This window comes from Tiliqua scincoides, chromosome 7 (genome assembly GCF_035046505.1).
Source record: "Tiliqua scincoides isolate rTilSci1 chromosome 7, rTilSci1.hap2, whole genome shotgun sequence".
In the NCBI taxonomy this organism is placed as follows: Eukaryota; Metazoa; Chordata; class Lepidosauria; order Squamata; family Scincidae; genus Tiliqua; species Tiliqua scincoides.
Window position 1 is genome coordinate 4,986,162 of NC_089827.1, and position 16,669 is coordinate 5,002,830.

At 42.1% G+C, this 16,669-nt stretch overlaps 1 protein-coding gene across 1 annotated transcript in view; it reads right to left on the reverse strand.

The window, feature by feature from the left end:
* The window catches only part of CELSR1 (cadherin EGF LAG seven-pass G-type receptor 1), a 157,783-nt gene that overhangs the window by 137,133 nt on the left and 3,981 nt on the right, over positions 1-16,669 (reverse strand). The window lies entirely within an intron of this gene.

Here is a 16,669-nt window from a genome sequence, read left to right on the forward strand (position 1 = left end):
GGGAGCATTAGGAAAGACAAAAGAAAATATTTCTTTACTCAGCGTGTGGTTGGTCTGTGGAACTCCTTGCCACAGGATGTGGTGATGGCGTCTGGCCTGGACGCCTTTTAAAAGGGATTGGACAAGTTTCTGGAGGAAAAATCCATTACGGGTTACAAGCCATGATGCATATGTGCAACCTCCTGATTTTAGAAATGGGCTACATCAGAATGCCAGATGCAAGGGAGGGCAACAGGATGCAGGTCTCTTGTTATCTGGTGTGCTCCCTGGGGCATTTGGTGGGCCGCTGTGAGATACAGGAAGCTGGACTAGATGGGCCTATGGCCTGATCCAGTGGGGCTGTTCTTATGTTCTTATGTTCTTAAAGGAAGGTATTAGTGGTTAGTGGGACTTTGGGGCAAAAGGGCTGGGAAAACAGGGAAGGAGCTTGTGTTGCCGCTCCATGATTTCATTATTATTTACAGAGAAACAAATGCAGTAATATGGGAGTACAAAATAAATGATCTCTTAGGACAACATAATTACAACATAAACTTTCTTTGACTAGACCGGTTAGGAGGGTTTTTACTAGCCACGTTACCTGAGATCCTTTACCTGGAGGAACAAGGACTGAGCCTATGTCCTTGTACATGCCAAGTTTGTGCTGTATCATTAAGTTGTAGTCTCTCCAACCCTATTATAACATTATGCTTCCCAATAGGGTCTTCTCCTTTTCACCATCCCGTTTTTTCAAAACGTTTCACAGAATGAAGAAAAACAAAATGAATTTTTTTTTTCTCATGGCAAAGAAGATGTTGAAGATATAATCAGAAGGATTTTCAAAAGCTATAATTTATTAGCTAACAAAAGACCAAATTAAATATTGCATAAGGTATCAATTAAAAGAGAGTTTCTAAACAGTTAGGTATACCAGAAAGAACACAAAAGAATATTGCTCTGTCCCAGTCCTTGTGAATTATTAACAGTCTTGCATTCCCAAAACGATCGAGTTACCCTTCAGCTTTAATGAAGCAGCTTTTCAAGAGCAACTATCGGGTTTTCCCAAGCAGTGCAATAATCTTTAATGGTCATGCTGTGTGGTACAGGTTGGCTGTCTAAGTAAGGGACCAAGGCAAGGATATGCCCTCGGTATTCAGTCCTGAGCTCCTGGATTGCAGAATTTAGATGAATGTTCAGTGCCCAAAATTATGTCCAAGAACATCCTCTCAATTTAACATTACCTACTCTTCTGTACCATTATTTTTTTTTAAGTGGACTAGGAAGTAGAAGAAAGATTGCGTATAACACTGTCCAGCTGATCAACCCTAATTTGATAGAAAACACTATCAGGGATGCCATGTACCCAGATCTGGTGGCTTATAATTACAGACCATAGCAACAATTCCATATCCATTGTTGGTATAATTAAGATCATCGAAATCAATGGGCTTAAGTATACTTAATTCTTTATTGGATTGTGCTCTTGATTATGTATTGGGTGATTAGTCACAACTAAAGTTCCTTAGTCATTACTAAGACTCCATCCTATTGGGGGGTCTTGCATTAGTTCCTTGCAATGCCATAACAAGTCATTCCTTTATGGTAGTCACGGTTAACTTCCTAATAATGACTGACTAAACTTAGGATATAAGTCACTGACTGCACAATCCTATCACTGTGCTGTGCTGGTACATGTGTGTTCCAGTAGCACATTGCACCATTACGATCGGGCTGCAAGTTTATCTATTTTTTACTCTATGCCATTATTTCATTGATTATTACTATATACTGTAACTTATTGGTTTGTTGTTGTGGCACCGATTTAGACAAGCTTGCAGAAAATGCCAAGAAAAACAAAGTATTGTAAATCACATATTTTGCTCCTGTAGTTCAACAAAACATGCTACTACATTCTCATGTCACATCATCTTGTAAAGAAGATTATTTACTGACATACACAGAAGTGTTCATTCTGGCTATGTGTGCAATAATTAGGCCTAAGGCAGGACTTTTTAAAAAAATCAGGCATGGCTAAAGAGATGTCACAACTTTCTTTCCCGGTAGGCCTTGAACTGGATCTTTCAACAGCCAGGAAGTCAGACTGAACAGTAAGAACAAGGGAATCATTCACACCACATCAGAGAAGGTGACACTATCTCTGTCGAAATGATTGCTGCAAGCAAACAAAGGCATGGCTGCTAAACCATTGCTGATAATAAAGAATTTGGATAATTCTATCTTATCTTGTCACAAGGGCTCCACAGCTGATCTAGAAGCCATGCATCAAGTCGCCACATCTCAAAAAGGACCTAGTGGAAATAGAAAAGGTGCAAAAGAGAGCGACTAAGATGATTACTGGGCTGGGGCACCTTCCTTATGAGGAAAGGCTATGGCGTTTGGGCCTCCTCAGTCTAGAAAGGAGACGCCTGAGGGAGGACATGTTTGAGACATACAAAGTTATGCATGGGAAGGATAAAGTGGATAGAGAGATGCTCTTTACACTCTCACTTAACACCAGAACCAGGGGACATCCACTAAAATTGAGTGTTGGAAGGCTTAGGACAGACAAAAGAAAATATTTCTTTACTCAGCATGTCGTTGGTCTGTGGAACTCCTTGCCGCAGGATGTGGTAACGGCATCTGGCCTGGACGCCTTTAAAAGGGGATTGGACAAGTTTCTGGAGGAAAAATCCATTACGGGTTACAAGCTATGATGTGCATGTACAACCTCCTGATTTTAGAAATGGGCTATGTCAGAATGCCAATGCAAGGGAGGGCACCAGGATGCAAGTCTCTTGTTATCTGGTGTGCTCCCTGGGGCATTTGGTGGGCCGCTGTGAGATACAGGAAGCTGGACTAGATGGGCCCATGGCCTGATCCAGTGGAGCTGTTCTTATGTTCTTAACTATAATTCCCAGGAAGCCTTGCAGGTCTCTTGTTATCTGGTGTGCTCCCTGGGGCATTTGGTGGGCCGCTGTGAGATACAGGAAGCTGGACTAGATGGGCCCATGGCCTGATCCAGTGGGGCTGTTCTTATGCTCTAAGTCTTGGGAAGAGTTCCCCAAATTTTTATCAATGAGTGCTCCAGAAAGTCCAGACTATCAAATTAAACACAGAGGCTTGAGGTAATTATACTTATAGCACAATCCTATGCATGACAATTCAGAATTTTCCCCCTGTGTTCAGTGGGGCTTACTCACAGGAACATATGTTTAGTACTGCAGCCTTACAGCCCAATCCTAACCTGTGCTGGAACAGGAAGGTCAACTGGCCCGTCCCATATCCAGAGTGGGTTGGGACTACCTATGGCTCAGCCAAGGGCAAGGGGAATGCATTTCCCTTACACTGGGTAATGCAACAGCAGCCCCAATAGGTCTACATGGATCTGCGCTACTTAAAGTGGTGGCACAGATATGAGAAGCCCAGAGTTGTGCCAGATTGCCTGGGATTGGGGTAAGGATCCAGCCTAAGTGCTGGATCTTGGCCCCACACCCCACTCTGCCCTGGCCTGCCTATCACACGCCCTCTCGCCACTCCAAAATGCCTCTGTTCCACCCTCCCCCTGCCTTCCCCAAGCCCCCAAGCTAGCATGACTGGGCCAGCACAATCTTACCTTTGCACCACCTCCACAGGGCCCAGGTCGGCCCTACTATCTCAACACCTCCAGGTTGGCACATATGACTTGCACCAGCCCAAAGGCCATTTAGGATCGGGCCCTTAGTCTCATATGACTGCATCGCACCAAAGAAAATTCCAAAAGAACACACAACAAAAATACTAGCTCTTTCTTTTCCAAGTTTTAAACTGACACGATTATTTCAGAACAAGTCAGGGACGATAAAGCACGTGTAGAAAAAGTCATTGATGCTTTATACGCGCCAAAGATCCATGTTAGCTGCACATGTGTAGAGCCCTAGTCAGTCCATAGCTTCTCATGATTTGTCTCAACATGTTGCAATGAGAATGAGTGGATAGGCCCTGCCCCTGTACTGATGCATTCCCCAAATCTTTGGCCCCTTCCCAAGAAGAGAGTTAGCAGCAACAATCACCATACACAGGAACAGATCTCCCCATGATCTCAAGTGATGGACAGCCAGCATTCAAGATCGTGAGAAGGATTTCTCCCGGGGGGGGGGACAGCATCTGTCAATGAAGACAAACACTGCATGAATGGGGACAGGCTTCAGGAGCGTATCAGGGGGATTGCAGACTAGGGTCAGGAGGGAGGCAGGGATGGCAGCAGAGGCTCCCACCAGATCCTATCCCCCCTTCCGGCCCAATGCACTAACATGGGACTGCACATTCCTGCATCAGTGGTTTTGCTGCTGCAGAATTTAGTAGTCTCACAGCAGCTGCTGCGGCTTACCCCAGGGCAAGGGAGCAAAAGTCCCCTTACTAGGGGAGACCTCCAGCAGCCTCACTGCCTGTAGTGGCTACAGAGGCAGCTATTTTGGCACTGTTGCATCGTGGTGTAAGCTTGGGTAAGACTAGGCTGTTAAGAAAACATTTGACTATCTACCGAGAGAGAAAGATAAGAAACACTTCAAATGTCATCCTACTGGCATATTATATCAGTATATATCATACATTCTCTCTCTCTCTCTCTCTCTCTGTGAGTATGTACATACAGTATACTGATTTCAGGCCTTTCCATCCTATTGAAGTTTTATTGCTTTTGTACCACAAACCTTGCTTAATCAATGAGGAACACTATATTCCATGGATTTTCAAACTGTTGAGAATTCCAACGGCACTTCAGCTAATATTAGTATGAATACTTCCATAAAATGATGTGCTGACTGAACAGAGCAAAAGGACAGGGGGCCCTCCTTAGCTGTGGGTTCAGTACCCACAAATCTGACTCAACATGAGTGCCGACCCTGCATCTGAAGGGCCTCAAGGACCTCCCAGATGTCACCGGAACAGTCTTACACTTGCATACAGGAGGTCCTTGAGGCCTTCCTTGTGGATTTGAATTATCTGCAGATATGGGTATCCATGGAGGTACCTGGAACAGATCCCCCAAACATACAAAGGACCCACTGTACAATGTTACTACTTTTTCTCCTTTTTCTACAACCTGCCTTATTTTATACATTACATATTTTAACACCTATTATTATGAATCAGAACTGCTTCTTACAGGAACAAGATTTATCCTCATTAAATGAAATAACAGAACAAATAGCAGGATTGTCTATTCACATGTAAGAGAGGATTTAAGTCAGCAAACAAATCATCTGCCAGATGGCAAGATCACCCACATACTATTAAATTATACTGTCAATAGCTTAAGAGGGAAAGAGCAATTTCTGTAATACACTCCACTTACAGCAGACAGATTCCTAAAAGCTTAGGTTAAGCTAGTGTTAAGTGTTCACCTTTTAAATGAGACTGTGTCATGTATTTAAGCGCCTATTCTAACATGCTTGTATACCTACATATTAGTCTCTCCCCCCCCCCTCCCAGGATGGTTCCACTTAGTCATTATTGGCAAAAATAAATAAATAAATAAATCTGCAGCATCCTTGCTAAATGTACCAGTCAGGTATCAGCAGGAGAACTGCTGGAAACCTCTATTCCCAGGAACAAGCAGTGACAAGCAGGCAAATTACTAGTAGGCCAATCATCCTGAAAACACTGCAGAGATGAAGAGGATTAGCAATAGGTGAAAAGTCATTCATTTCTTGTTTTTTTAGCAGTTCCCTACACTGATCCCACCAGCAAAGACTTAATAAAGCTGTGAGACAGAAAAGAGGTTATCTGTTTTATAGCTACAAAACCAGCTACAACTTCTTAAATCAGGCAGAAAAACTAAAAGAAATCTCTAGACTGACTGAAGTGGACTAAAGGAAGAAAAGGGCAGAAACCAGGATAGGGTGGATAGAGGCCAGGAAGGAGGCAATAGCGGATACCCCTTCCCTGGCTCAATCTACCTTCCCAGATCCAGTTGGCGCAGGTCCAAGTAGAACCATTTGGGTTGCAGAGCTTACAAATGCTCCCTTACCCAAAGAAGACACCTAGGACTGCTCCAGTGGCACAGCTGCTGTGGTAGAGGGGAGGGGTCTGATAGGATAAGACTGACAGGCACATAAGGGTCACATTGTCCTTTCCTGGCATTGCTACAGTAAAAAACAGCTACTCTTTGGAAGTCTGAAAAATGCTGAGGTCACTAGCAGAGATCTTTTTTCAGGTATGCTACCTGAGATCTGTTTAACAGGAGATGCCAGAGATTGCACCTGGGATCTTGTGCATGCAAGCAAACTCTTGTGTTCTACCACTGAACACTGACCTTTAAGTTATATCAAGAAACTGATAAGCATCTTAACTTCTCCCATTTGATACGTTCAAAATCTGAGCTACAACTTTTATCGCATCTTATTCTCTTACTTGGTTTGGTTCCCATCAAATCAATCTATATAGGCAGCAAACATTACACCGTGTTAATATAGTGGCAAAATTTCATACTATCAGAATAACTACATAGTAGCCCTTGCTGATGTGTCCCACTGCTCCTTCTGCTGAAATATTCTGGGCAGACTTGCCTATATAGCTACTCGAATGGCTATGAGAAGTATATAACTAGAGGAACCTATCATGGTTTCCTCAGCAGTGCTGAAAAGGGTTTGGCTCTACATCACTTGCTTTTTACATGATAAGGTATATGCTTCTGATTATATATGTTGGTAGTGAGAGATCTATTGGGCCTTTCTTTTTCATGTCATTGCTGTTTAGTGCTTCCTTCTGTAAGTGACATAGTAAGCACACCACTTCAACACCCATTCATTTTCCTGGACATGGAGAGGAAGCTGCAACATCAAACCACCACTACATTATTTTCCAGGGCAACTGAGCAAAGCTTTTGCCAAGAAATTCACTGTCTGCTTGACTGCTTCTTAGGTCAAGCAAATCATGCCGTTGTTTTTTCAAACAACATAGTTGAACCTGTAAAATTCTGCTTTTTCAAGGACCCAAACTATTAAAAAGTTCAGAAGAGAAAGATTTAATAAGCCATCACTGTCTCTTGATTAAAGACATCTGAATTGATTTTTTCTTCATTTTCTGAAGTCTACATCAATTTCCATATGCCATTGTAATGACAAAAAAAATTTTTTTTTTTTTACAGAATTCACAGTTCTCTGTTTTTAGATAAGGTTCATGTACATAGCAGATGAAGGACATTCTGTATCTGAAAGGGAATCTTTCACAACATGGCATCTGTCACCTGCAGTTTTTAGAAGTACCTGTAATTAAAAAAAAATTTTTTTTTTTTAAAGCAGCCCAATTAATCAGGCATCCCTTAAAGCTTTCTGAACTGGTTAATCCAACCAGTTCATTGTCAGGCAGCCCAATTCAACCTAAATCCCTGAGTGGAAATACCAGCTTCCACTGCATCCTGCAAGGGATTTTCTGTTGCTGGAGGTTTTCCTTTTTCCTTTTTTTCCCTTGCCCCAAGGGTATTTGTCACCTTGTCCCAGGGTAAGCCTCAAAAGATGAGAAATCTTGCCAAATGCAAACACTGTAGTTTCCAAGGGGTTGAGCCTATTAACAGCACATACTGTATTTATTTAGTCTAACTAATGGGTTGCCTTAATAAAGTAGGGGGGGGGGAAATCCATTAATCAGTTGTTTTGATAGAAGTGAAAGCTGAACTTAGTCTGGTTAACTGGAGTATTATATTCTCAAGGAAGTCTTAGCAACAACGTCAACACCACCATATAAGTCAAAGGTAAAAAATCTGGGTGCAGCAGTGAAAATCATATTATTGTTTTGCCACCATATTATCACATTTATCTAGAATTGACCTCATAAAAGTCTAATGTAAATGCAAATAAACGAGACTGAACTTTTTTTTCTACAAAATGTTATACAAGGTTGAAAAGAACTGGGTTGCAAAAAGTGCGTAGTCCTTTAAGGAACACACAGTGAACAAGATCACAGTTGGCAACCTTCAGTCTCGAAAGACTATGGTATCGCGCTCTGAAAGGTGGTTCTGGAACAGCGTCTAGTGTGGCTGAAAAGGCCGATTTGGGAGTGACAATCCCTTCCACACCGGGAGCAAGTGCAGTCTGTCTCTGGTCTGTCTCCCTGGCTACGGGCCTTCCTTCTTTGCCTCTTAGCCTCAGACTGTTGGCCAAGTGTCTCTTCAAACTGGGAAAGGCCATGCTGCACAGCCTGCCTCCAAGCGGGCCGCTCAGAGGCCAGGGTTTCCCACCTGTTGAGGTCCACTCCTAAGGCCTTCAGATCCCTCTTGCAGATATCCTTGTATTGCAGCTGTGGTCTACCAAGATCAGTAGACAGTTATTGTCCATGCTCTGGGGTGAGACAAATGGTTTGTGGTTCTCACCTCTAGTCCTTTGAAAATGCCCACTATAGCTGTGGGCGAAACATTAGGAAATGAAAATCTTCATAAACCATGGACAATGAGCCCGAACAGTTCTTACTGCGACACTAATAGTACTAGCCATGGAAGCCTTAGATTATATGTCAAACTAAATTTAAATAAATATTTTCATTGCTCTCAGACTTGTTAACCTTGCTTCCACCAAATTAAGGTTTAACTCCTATACATACTATCCTGGAAGTAAGCCCCACTGAACATAACGGAACTTACTTCTGAGGAGACATGCATAGAATTGTGGTGCAAATAATATACAATGCCATGAAAATGTTTGTTCTTAATCTTGTTCTTCCTTGATAACATCAGTTCCTACTAGATCAATCTGAACCAGATTTTGAATCTCACCTATTGGATCTTCCATGCACTGTATCGCTGTTAATCCTAGTGCAGATCTAATCCTCTCACAGCCCAATCCTATCCACACTTTCCTGGGAGTAAGCCCCACTGACTCTGATGAGACTTACTTCTGAGCAGACATGCATATGATTGGGCTGTCAATCTCTTGATCTCGGTTTTGAAAGACTGAAAGCCTGCCACCAGCTGGTGTGGTGGGTTCTCCTTGCAACTCCCCCATCAAGTCCAAGTTCTCCTCTCCATTCTTTTCTTTAGAGCTCATCATACCACAGCATTCAGTTTGCACCAATGTTAATGCCAATCATGGCCAGCTTTAACCAGCATCTACAAATCAGGTTCTAACCTTGGTTTCAAAGGCTGGTTTCATGGTGAATTATGATTAACATTAATGGTGCAGACCTAAAACTGAACCATGATTAGGAAAGGAGGCACTTCTGCATAAAAAAAATAAAAAAAAAGCAAGAAGAACATGGGACCATGCAGTAAGCTTGTGATCTCACAAACAAAGTCAGGAGAACTCTGGCTTGGATTCAAGAACTGGGAGTGTTTCCACCTCCTTTCTTCTGAAGCTCCCTGTGCCACAAAAAGTTCCACTCCCAACGGTTGAGGGATTCTCTTGGATAGCATACAATGTGGTGTGGAGGAGGCTAACAGGGGAGAGATCTGCAGTAGTCCAAAACACTCCACTCCCTTACAAAAGCAGAGGTGTCTTCCATTTGAGAAAAGTCCCCAATGGATCCAAGTCAATGGATGTGAACACTGGGCAGCAACACAGGAAATTGACATACTTCAAATTACTGCTGTTTTAAATCATTTCCACAATTTTAAGTTCCAAATTATCATTCAGTGAACGCCTGTACAGCTGTAGAAGCCCATCACATGTTGGAATTCTGAATCTGCTTCAGAGAGTGTCACTACACAGCAATGACACAGGCCTACAAAATTGAGGGTTAGAAAAGTTTTTTCCAAACTTTATGGTGGTTTGATATGAATTTGGGGTGTCGATTCCAAAAATGGCATCTGTTTTGCCCCATCACATCTAGTTTAGAGATACAGTATAGCCTCATTAGTGAGTGGTTCAAGCAGCTTCCTCATGAGGCTTCCTCATGAGGAAGCTGCTTGAACCATTCACTAAAGAGGCTATGCCGTGTCTCCAAAACTAGACGTGATAGGGCAAAATGGATGCCATTTTTGGAATCGGCACCCCAAATATACCCAGGAATTGGTGAAACGTTTAAGGAAGCAAAATGTGTGTTGGTCTGTGTGATCAGTGTATCTTTTCTCGTGGCACGCATAACTATCCAACTACCCTATCAAAACAGGTTATGCATGATCAGAGTAAAATATATCATGCATTCAAATGGTAGGATAATCCAATAATTGTATGACCTGCAGGGATATCATGGCAACAGTGTTCCACACTTATGGAATTTATTTCCCTAGCGGCGAAGAGGAGGCTACTAAAACAGTTCATGTCTTAATCCCTCCTTTGTTGACACCTGAAGCCAGCCCTCTCTTTCCCAAGCAACAAGGTAACAGTGAAATATAGAAACAAGTCCTTGCAAAATGAGGCAGAGCAACCAGTCATAGGAGAACTGGTTGCTCTGCATAATTGTAACAAAACAAGCCCTCAGCACCTTGTGGAACCCAAGCCCACAATTTTAATGACTTCAGCAGAAGCGAGGTCACTTACATAAAGCTGCAGTTTGTTTCAATTATGTAGTAAGCACTCACTTCTGCCATCCCACTTTCCCTTACAGTAACCAGTTCCTACATGTTGGCAACCTTCAGTCTCGAAAGACTCTGGTATCGCGCTCTGAATGGTGGTTCTGGAACAGCGTCTAGTGTGGCTGAAAAGGCCAATTCGGGAGTGACAATCCCTTCCACACTGGGAGCAAGTGCAGTCTGTCCCTGGTCTGTCTCCCTGGCTATGGGCCTTCCTTCTTTGCCTCTTTGCCTCAGACTGTTGGCCAAGTGTCTCTTCAAACTGGGAAAGGCCCAGTTCCTTTGGACCAGTTCCTATAGACCAGCCATTCTCAATGGAGGCCACATTGCCCCCTGAGGAGCCCTGGCACATAAGAATGTTCAAGTTTTCTTGGTGTTCAATAATAAATGACTATGTTTTATCTGTTCATGTTGTATCCTTGTTTGATGGGGGGGGCACCCCAGAACCTGAGAAGAGTTCCTTAGGGGCTGTAACAAAAAAAAGGTTGAGAATGGCTGATAGACAGCAGTGACTCTGAAGCTATTGGTATTTTAGGAGCTGGCTCAAAATAATAGATCTATACCATCAAGCTTGGAAAGCCATTACCTTCCCACCAAAGTGGTACCTATTTATCTACTTGCATTTTTGCATGCTTTTGAATAGCTAGGGGCCCAATCCTATCCAACTTTCCAGTGCCGCAATGCAGCCCTGAGGAAAGTGAACAAATGCTCCCTTACCTGGAGGAGGCCTCCACGATTGCACCCTCACTGCAGGATGCAACACATGTCCCATTGGCATGGCTGCACTGGTGCTGGAAAATTGGACAGGATTTGGCTCTAGGTTGGCAGGAGGTGGGACAAGCAAAGGAAGCTCACCCCGCCACACAGATTCGAACTGCCAACCTTGTGGTCAACAGGCTCGTCAACTCAGCGTGTGCTTAGGCATTTAGTCCACATGACCATGGAAACTGACTACGGACAACGCTGGCTTTTCAGCTTAGAAACGGAGATGAGCACCGTCCCTAGAGTCAGAAACAACTAGTCTTAACGCTGGGCAGAACCTTTTCATCCTCTCCACCACAGCATGCAGCACAGCCTCCGTTAGTGCAGTTGCATGCTATAATGTGGCAGGGAAAAGGAATGGGCAGTGTATGTGTTAACTTGTAGGCATTTGTCACTCAGCAGCATGAACCATCAACCTGAGCTAGGTCTGATTTCATGGCTCATGAAATCAAGGGCTCATTAGGCAAGTGTTTAAAACTATCAATTTTTTTAAAAGTACTTCATTTGTCAAAAATCAATGTCACAGATCAATACTGTGATTAGATACATTTATTTTTTCATTCCTCAGCGAAGTTAAATGCAAGATCACTGGAAATATCAGTGTAAAACTGACCTACTTCTAGGAAGGGTCTTTGAACACAGCTGGGTTTTATGTTACAACACAATGGCATTCATGGAACAAAATCCCACTAGTGCAGCTCCTACACAATTAAAGTGAACTTGTATAGAAACAGATATTTTAGCGTGAAATGAATTCAAAACTATGTTTGCTTTGGTCTATCCAAATAAATTCTCATTTAAGGAAACACAGTCATGAAAGAGTTTTATCCTATATAACAAGTTCATTCATTCTATACTGAACCACTAGATTCCATAGTTCTCATAGAAATTGTGCTTTTGCAGAAGAATTTTTTGGCAAGCTATCAGTTTAACAAATAGATTTGCTTCCAAATCTTCCAAAGTATTCATTCATATATGGCACATCTTCCACAATCTAGCATGAATTAGCTTTGCAACAACCAACAGGTTTAAGACTAGGTGATGTCATCTTTTGCATGTGCCATTATGTAACTCAAAAGACAAACAAAGGATCAGGAGACAACTATATGTTTTTAATATTTCAACTCTATTCAAATTCTTGCTCAGAGCTGCTTGATCTTTCCCCTTCAATAAAGACAGCCATTTTTAAAAGGGGGGGGGGAATAAACATGATGCAATGAAAACCCCTGATATTTTGAGGCCTTTGAATAAACTTGTATTTTTACTGATCTCAGTTCACTTGGAAGGCAGCCAGTTGTTAAGTCTCCCAGGCCACTCATATTTTGTTACTGCTTGAATTTTAGGGGATTCCCTGAATTCTGGGGCTCTCTGTTAACTGAGAAATGCAAAACATTGTGAGAAAACAGCAGTCCAAATACATGCCCTGACATTTTTAAAAGATCTTTTGCCTTCAGCTATATAATTTCCCATTGTGACTTCCTTAAAATTGACTACATTTTTAATTACTGCAGTCACACGAAGACCTTTTTGTGATGAAAAATTTTAAATATTTTTCCACTTTCAGTGCTGGGCAGGTTTCAGCTTGACAAAGCTCAGACCCAGCCTCCAATAAAAGTCACATTCAGGCCACAATCCTATGCTTACCTGGAGGAAGCCCCATTTAATTCAGTGGGGCTTACTTCTGAGTAGACACACCCTGGCTTGTGTTGTCAGTTTAGAAACATTATTCAGTTTCAGTATTATAATTCTGTCTTTTTTACTGAATAAACCAAAATCATTCCATTTTTATATATTAGCAGCTCATTCATTAGGATACAATGCTGTCCCATATGTTTACTGTCCCAGTTCCAAGCAATATTCATTTGGCACAAAAATTAATATTAAAAGCATAAATAAACATCCAGTTGCCCAAACCTTGCTGTGTCGCTATGTAAATATGATGGGGACTATAATAATAATAACAAATAATAAACTTTATTTGTATCCCGCCCTTCTCCCTGAAAGGGACCCAGGGCGGCTTACAACATGTAAAAACAATTTTTAAAAGCATGATTTAACACAGATAAAAACATATTAAAAACACATTAACAGAGGCCATAAAAACAGTAGTCAGAATAAAGTCAGAATAAAAAGAGCATAAAACAGCAAATCATAGAGGAATCCAGCCTGTCAAAAAGAAACTAAAAGATGTATAAAAGTGTTTAAAAGGCCAAGGAATCAGAAGGCTTGTTTAAAGAGCAGGGTCTTCAGGCCTCGCCAAAAAAACTCAAGAGAGGGAGCCATTCTCAAGTCAAGGGGACTACCTGTTTGTTTTTTTACTGACTATCATACATTATAATATCACATTGGCATTTCAGGAACATGATAAAGGCTTTAGTGGACAGATATGCTGATAGTAGTTCAGAGAGTGCCACGATTTTCTGAACTATGTGGAAATTCTGATCTATTTAACAATCACACATTAATATATTTCACTGCCTAGATCAGCATCCTGGTACCCTAGGGGAAAACACTGCTAACACCTACGACTGAGTTCAGCCAGCAACCAGTGGCTGTTGGCTGACAGCCCAATCTTATGCATGTCTGCTCAGAAGTAAGTTCCACTGAGTTCAATGGGGCTTACACCCAAGAAAGTATGTATAGGATTGCAGCCTGAGTGGGGCTCCCTTCCCCTACTGTGACACTGGACACTGTTTCTTTCTTGGGTTGGGAGTAGCAGTAACAGCAGACAGGCTGGAAGCTGCATCTTACAATATTGCTTTCCCTCATGCACAACACCAGAACTGGGGACATCCACTAAAATTGAGTGTGGAGAGAGTTAGAACAGACAAAAAGAAATATTTCCTTTCCCAGCATGTCATTATACTGTGGAACCCCTTGCCACGGGATGTGGTGACGGCACCTGGCCTAGATGCATTTAAAAGGGGATTGGGCAGGCGGATGGAGGAAAAGTCCATCACAGGTTGCAAGCCGTGAGAAGTATAAGCAACCTCCTGGTTTTAAAAGTAAGCTAAAAGCAGATATTTTGACCTAAAGAAGGGGCTTGTTTAAACATTCAGCTCAGTGGGGCAAGCCTAAGAGCACAAGACAGAGACATTAAGAATGCTGAAATTAATTAGATTTGCACATGTAAGGGAAGTGATAAAGCATTAGTAATGTCTTTGGCACTGTAGCAAGCTCACCTTTTTTTAAAGCTATGTATCAAGATATTTCCGCTAGGTCTACCCCCTTGGAATCTAAAGAATCATTACAGCTGAAGCACAAACACTTATAAACTTCTTCTTCCTTCCATACTGTGATTTACTACCCCACTTAATACTACTGGAGATTCGTTTTGTGACCTTTCTTAACTTTAGATAAGGAACTAAACCCTTCCCTATCAGTTGATTTGGGTCTATGATGACCATATTCATCACCTAAGGCAAGCCACTGCAAGCCCAGAGAATCAAACAACTAGCATATTATCTTGAGAAGTCTTTAGGCAACATGGAAACAACAATTACATGCTAACCACAATTACTCAACTTCTAAAGTTGCGCATGAAATCAGAATCAGTTTTTCAAACTGTTCGGTGATAATTTCAGACATGGATGTTATTAGCACCACTTTGCGGGCCTTACAGTTAAATGGTGCACAGTTTTCTACTGGGGCTTCTGCCACTGATCTCATACACTGCAGTTTTAATAGGTGCTGACAAAATCAAACTAATTTGAGTAACTTTTAAACAAAAAAAGAAAAAAGAAAAAGAGAAACACCTTCCAACATGTTATTCTGCATGCTGAAACCCCTTCTCACAAAAGCGTACAGACAGTTAGGATTGAAAAACATCACTAACAAGATATTGCACACAATGGACCTCAAAAAGATCAACAAGAGGTGCAGCTGCCCAGGAGGCCTACAGCAGAAGGAGGCTGGAAAAGGCTGATCTCCCTGTAAAAAGCACACTATTGTTGCCCAGTGTGAGCTACAGTTATAAAGAAAAACTCTGCCACTTAAAAGGCAGCCCCCAAAAAGGAGCAATTTCTTTTCTAAGAGGTGTTTTACAGGCTATTCAAAATGCTGGATTGTTGAATGAGTCCTCAATAAAAACGTGCAACTTGAAAACATATAATCAAAATCACAGAATAGCACAGTACAGGTTAACATAATAAAGGTTCAGAAGACCTAGTATATGAATACATTGTGATTTAAAACCACTGGGAAGGGAGAGTTATCTGAGAGAAGATATGCTTTGCCTAAATCAGAGCATTCTTTTAGTTTTAACACCACCACCACCACTACACCCCAGGTGTTCTATGCAAGTTCATAAAGGGACTGCTGCCCCCTGACATCTGAGTGTGGATAGGATTGGGCTGTTAGTGAGCAGGGTTTTCTGCTACTTAAAAACAATTTTGAAACAAAACTCAATCTGTAGTGAACCGCTACAAACAATTTAAACCCACATTCTCAAACTGGTCTGCTGATACGAGACACAGGATCAAATGCATTTGATTTCACAGGTGTTGCTGATGAAAATTTATCACACAATAGATAAGTTAGGATATGATCCAGCCAAAGGGATGTACTTGCAAGCCCCACTGATTTCAACAGGAGTGTCAGGGCTCAATCCTATCCAATTTTCAAGGGCAGGTGCAGCTATGCTAAGGGGGTGTGCACTGCATCCTGTGGTGGGGAGGCAGTCACAGAGGCCTCCTCAAGGTATGGGAACATTTGTTCCCTTACCTTGGGGCTGCATTGCGGCTGCACCCAATCCTATGCATGTCTATTCAGAACTGTCATTAGAGTCTATGGGGCTTAGTCCCAGGTGAGTATGGATAGGATTGCAGCCTCAGATGCATGAAGTTAGTAGGATCAAGATGTGTTTAAATTTGGCACAAATGTGCTTTTTTGTGTGTGTGGTTTAAGGGCCCAATCCAATCCAACTTTTGAGGGCCCGTGCAGCTGCAATGCAGCCTTGAGGAAGGGGAACAAATGCTCCCTAACTTAGAGGAGGCCTCCATGATTGCTTCCCCACCAAAGGATGTAGTGCATGCCCCTTTGGCATAGCTGCACCGGCACTATTGGATAGGATTTGGCCCTAAGATGTTTTAAGTTCTATTGGACTATTTGCTGCAACAGACTACAAAGATTCCTCTTCTAGAATTTATCCTTCAAAAGCAGGCTGCCACCACATAGTTCTACACGCTCATTTCTAACTGGGAATATGCCTTCTTTTCACTGCTTCAGACCCAGTGGCACATTGTTCTTACAAGAGCAACAGTAGACTAATCCTCATTAATGTAATAAATGCATTTAGATTCACTTCTGCTAAGTTGCATCTGCTTTGTGAATCATCAAACAGGATGCTATGGAATTTGGCCTTGGAGTGCTATTATCCTCTTACTAAATGTGTGTGTCTGGAGAGAATGACAACAGATGTACAAACGGTACTGATTCTGCCAAGTCTAA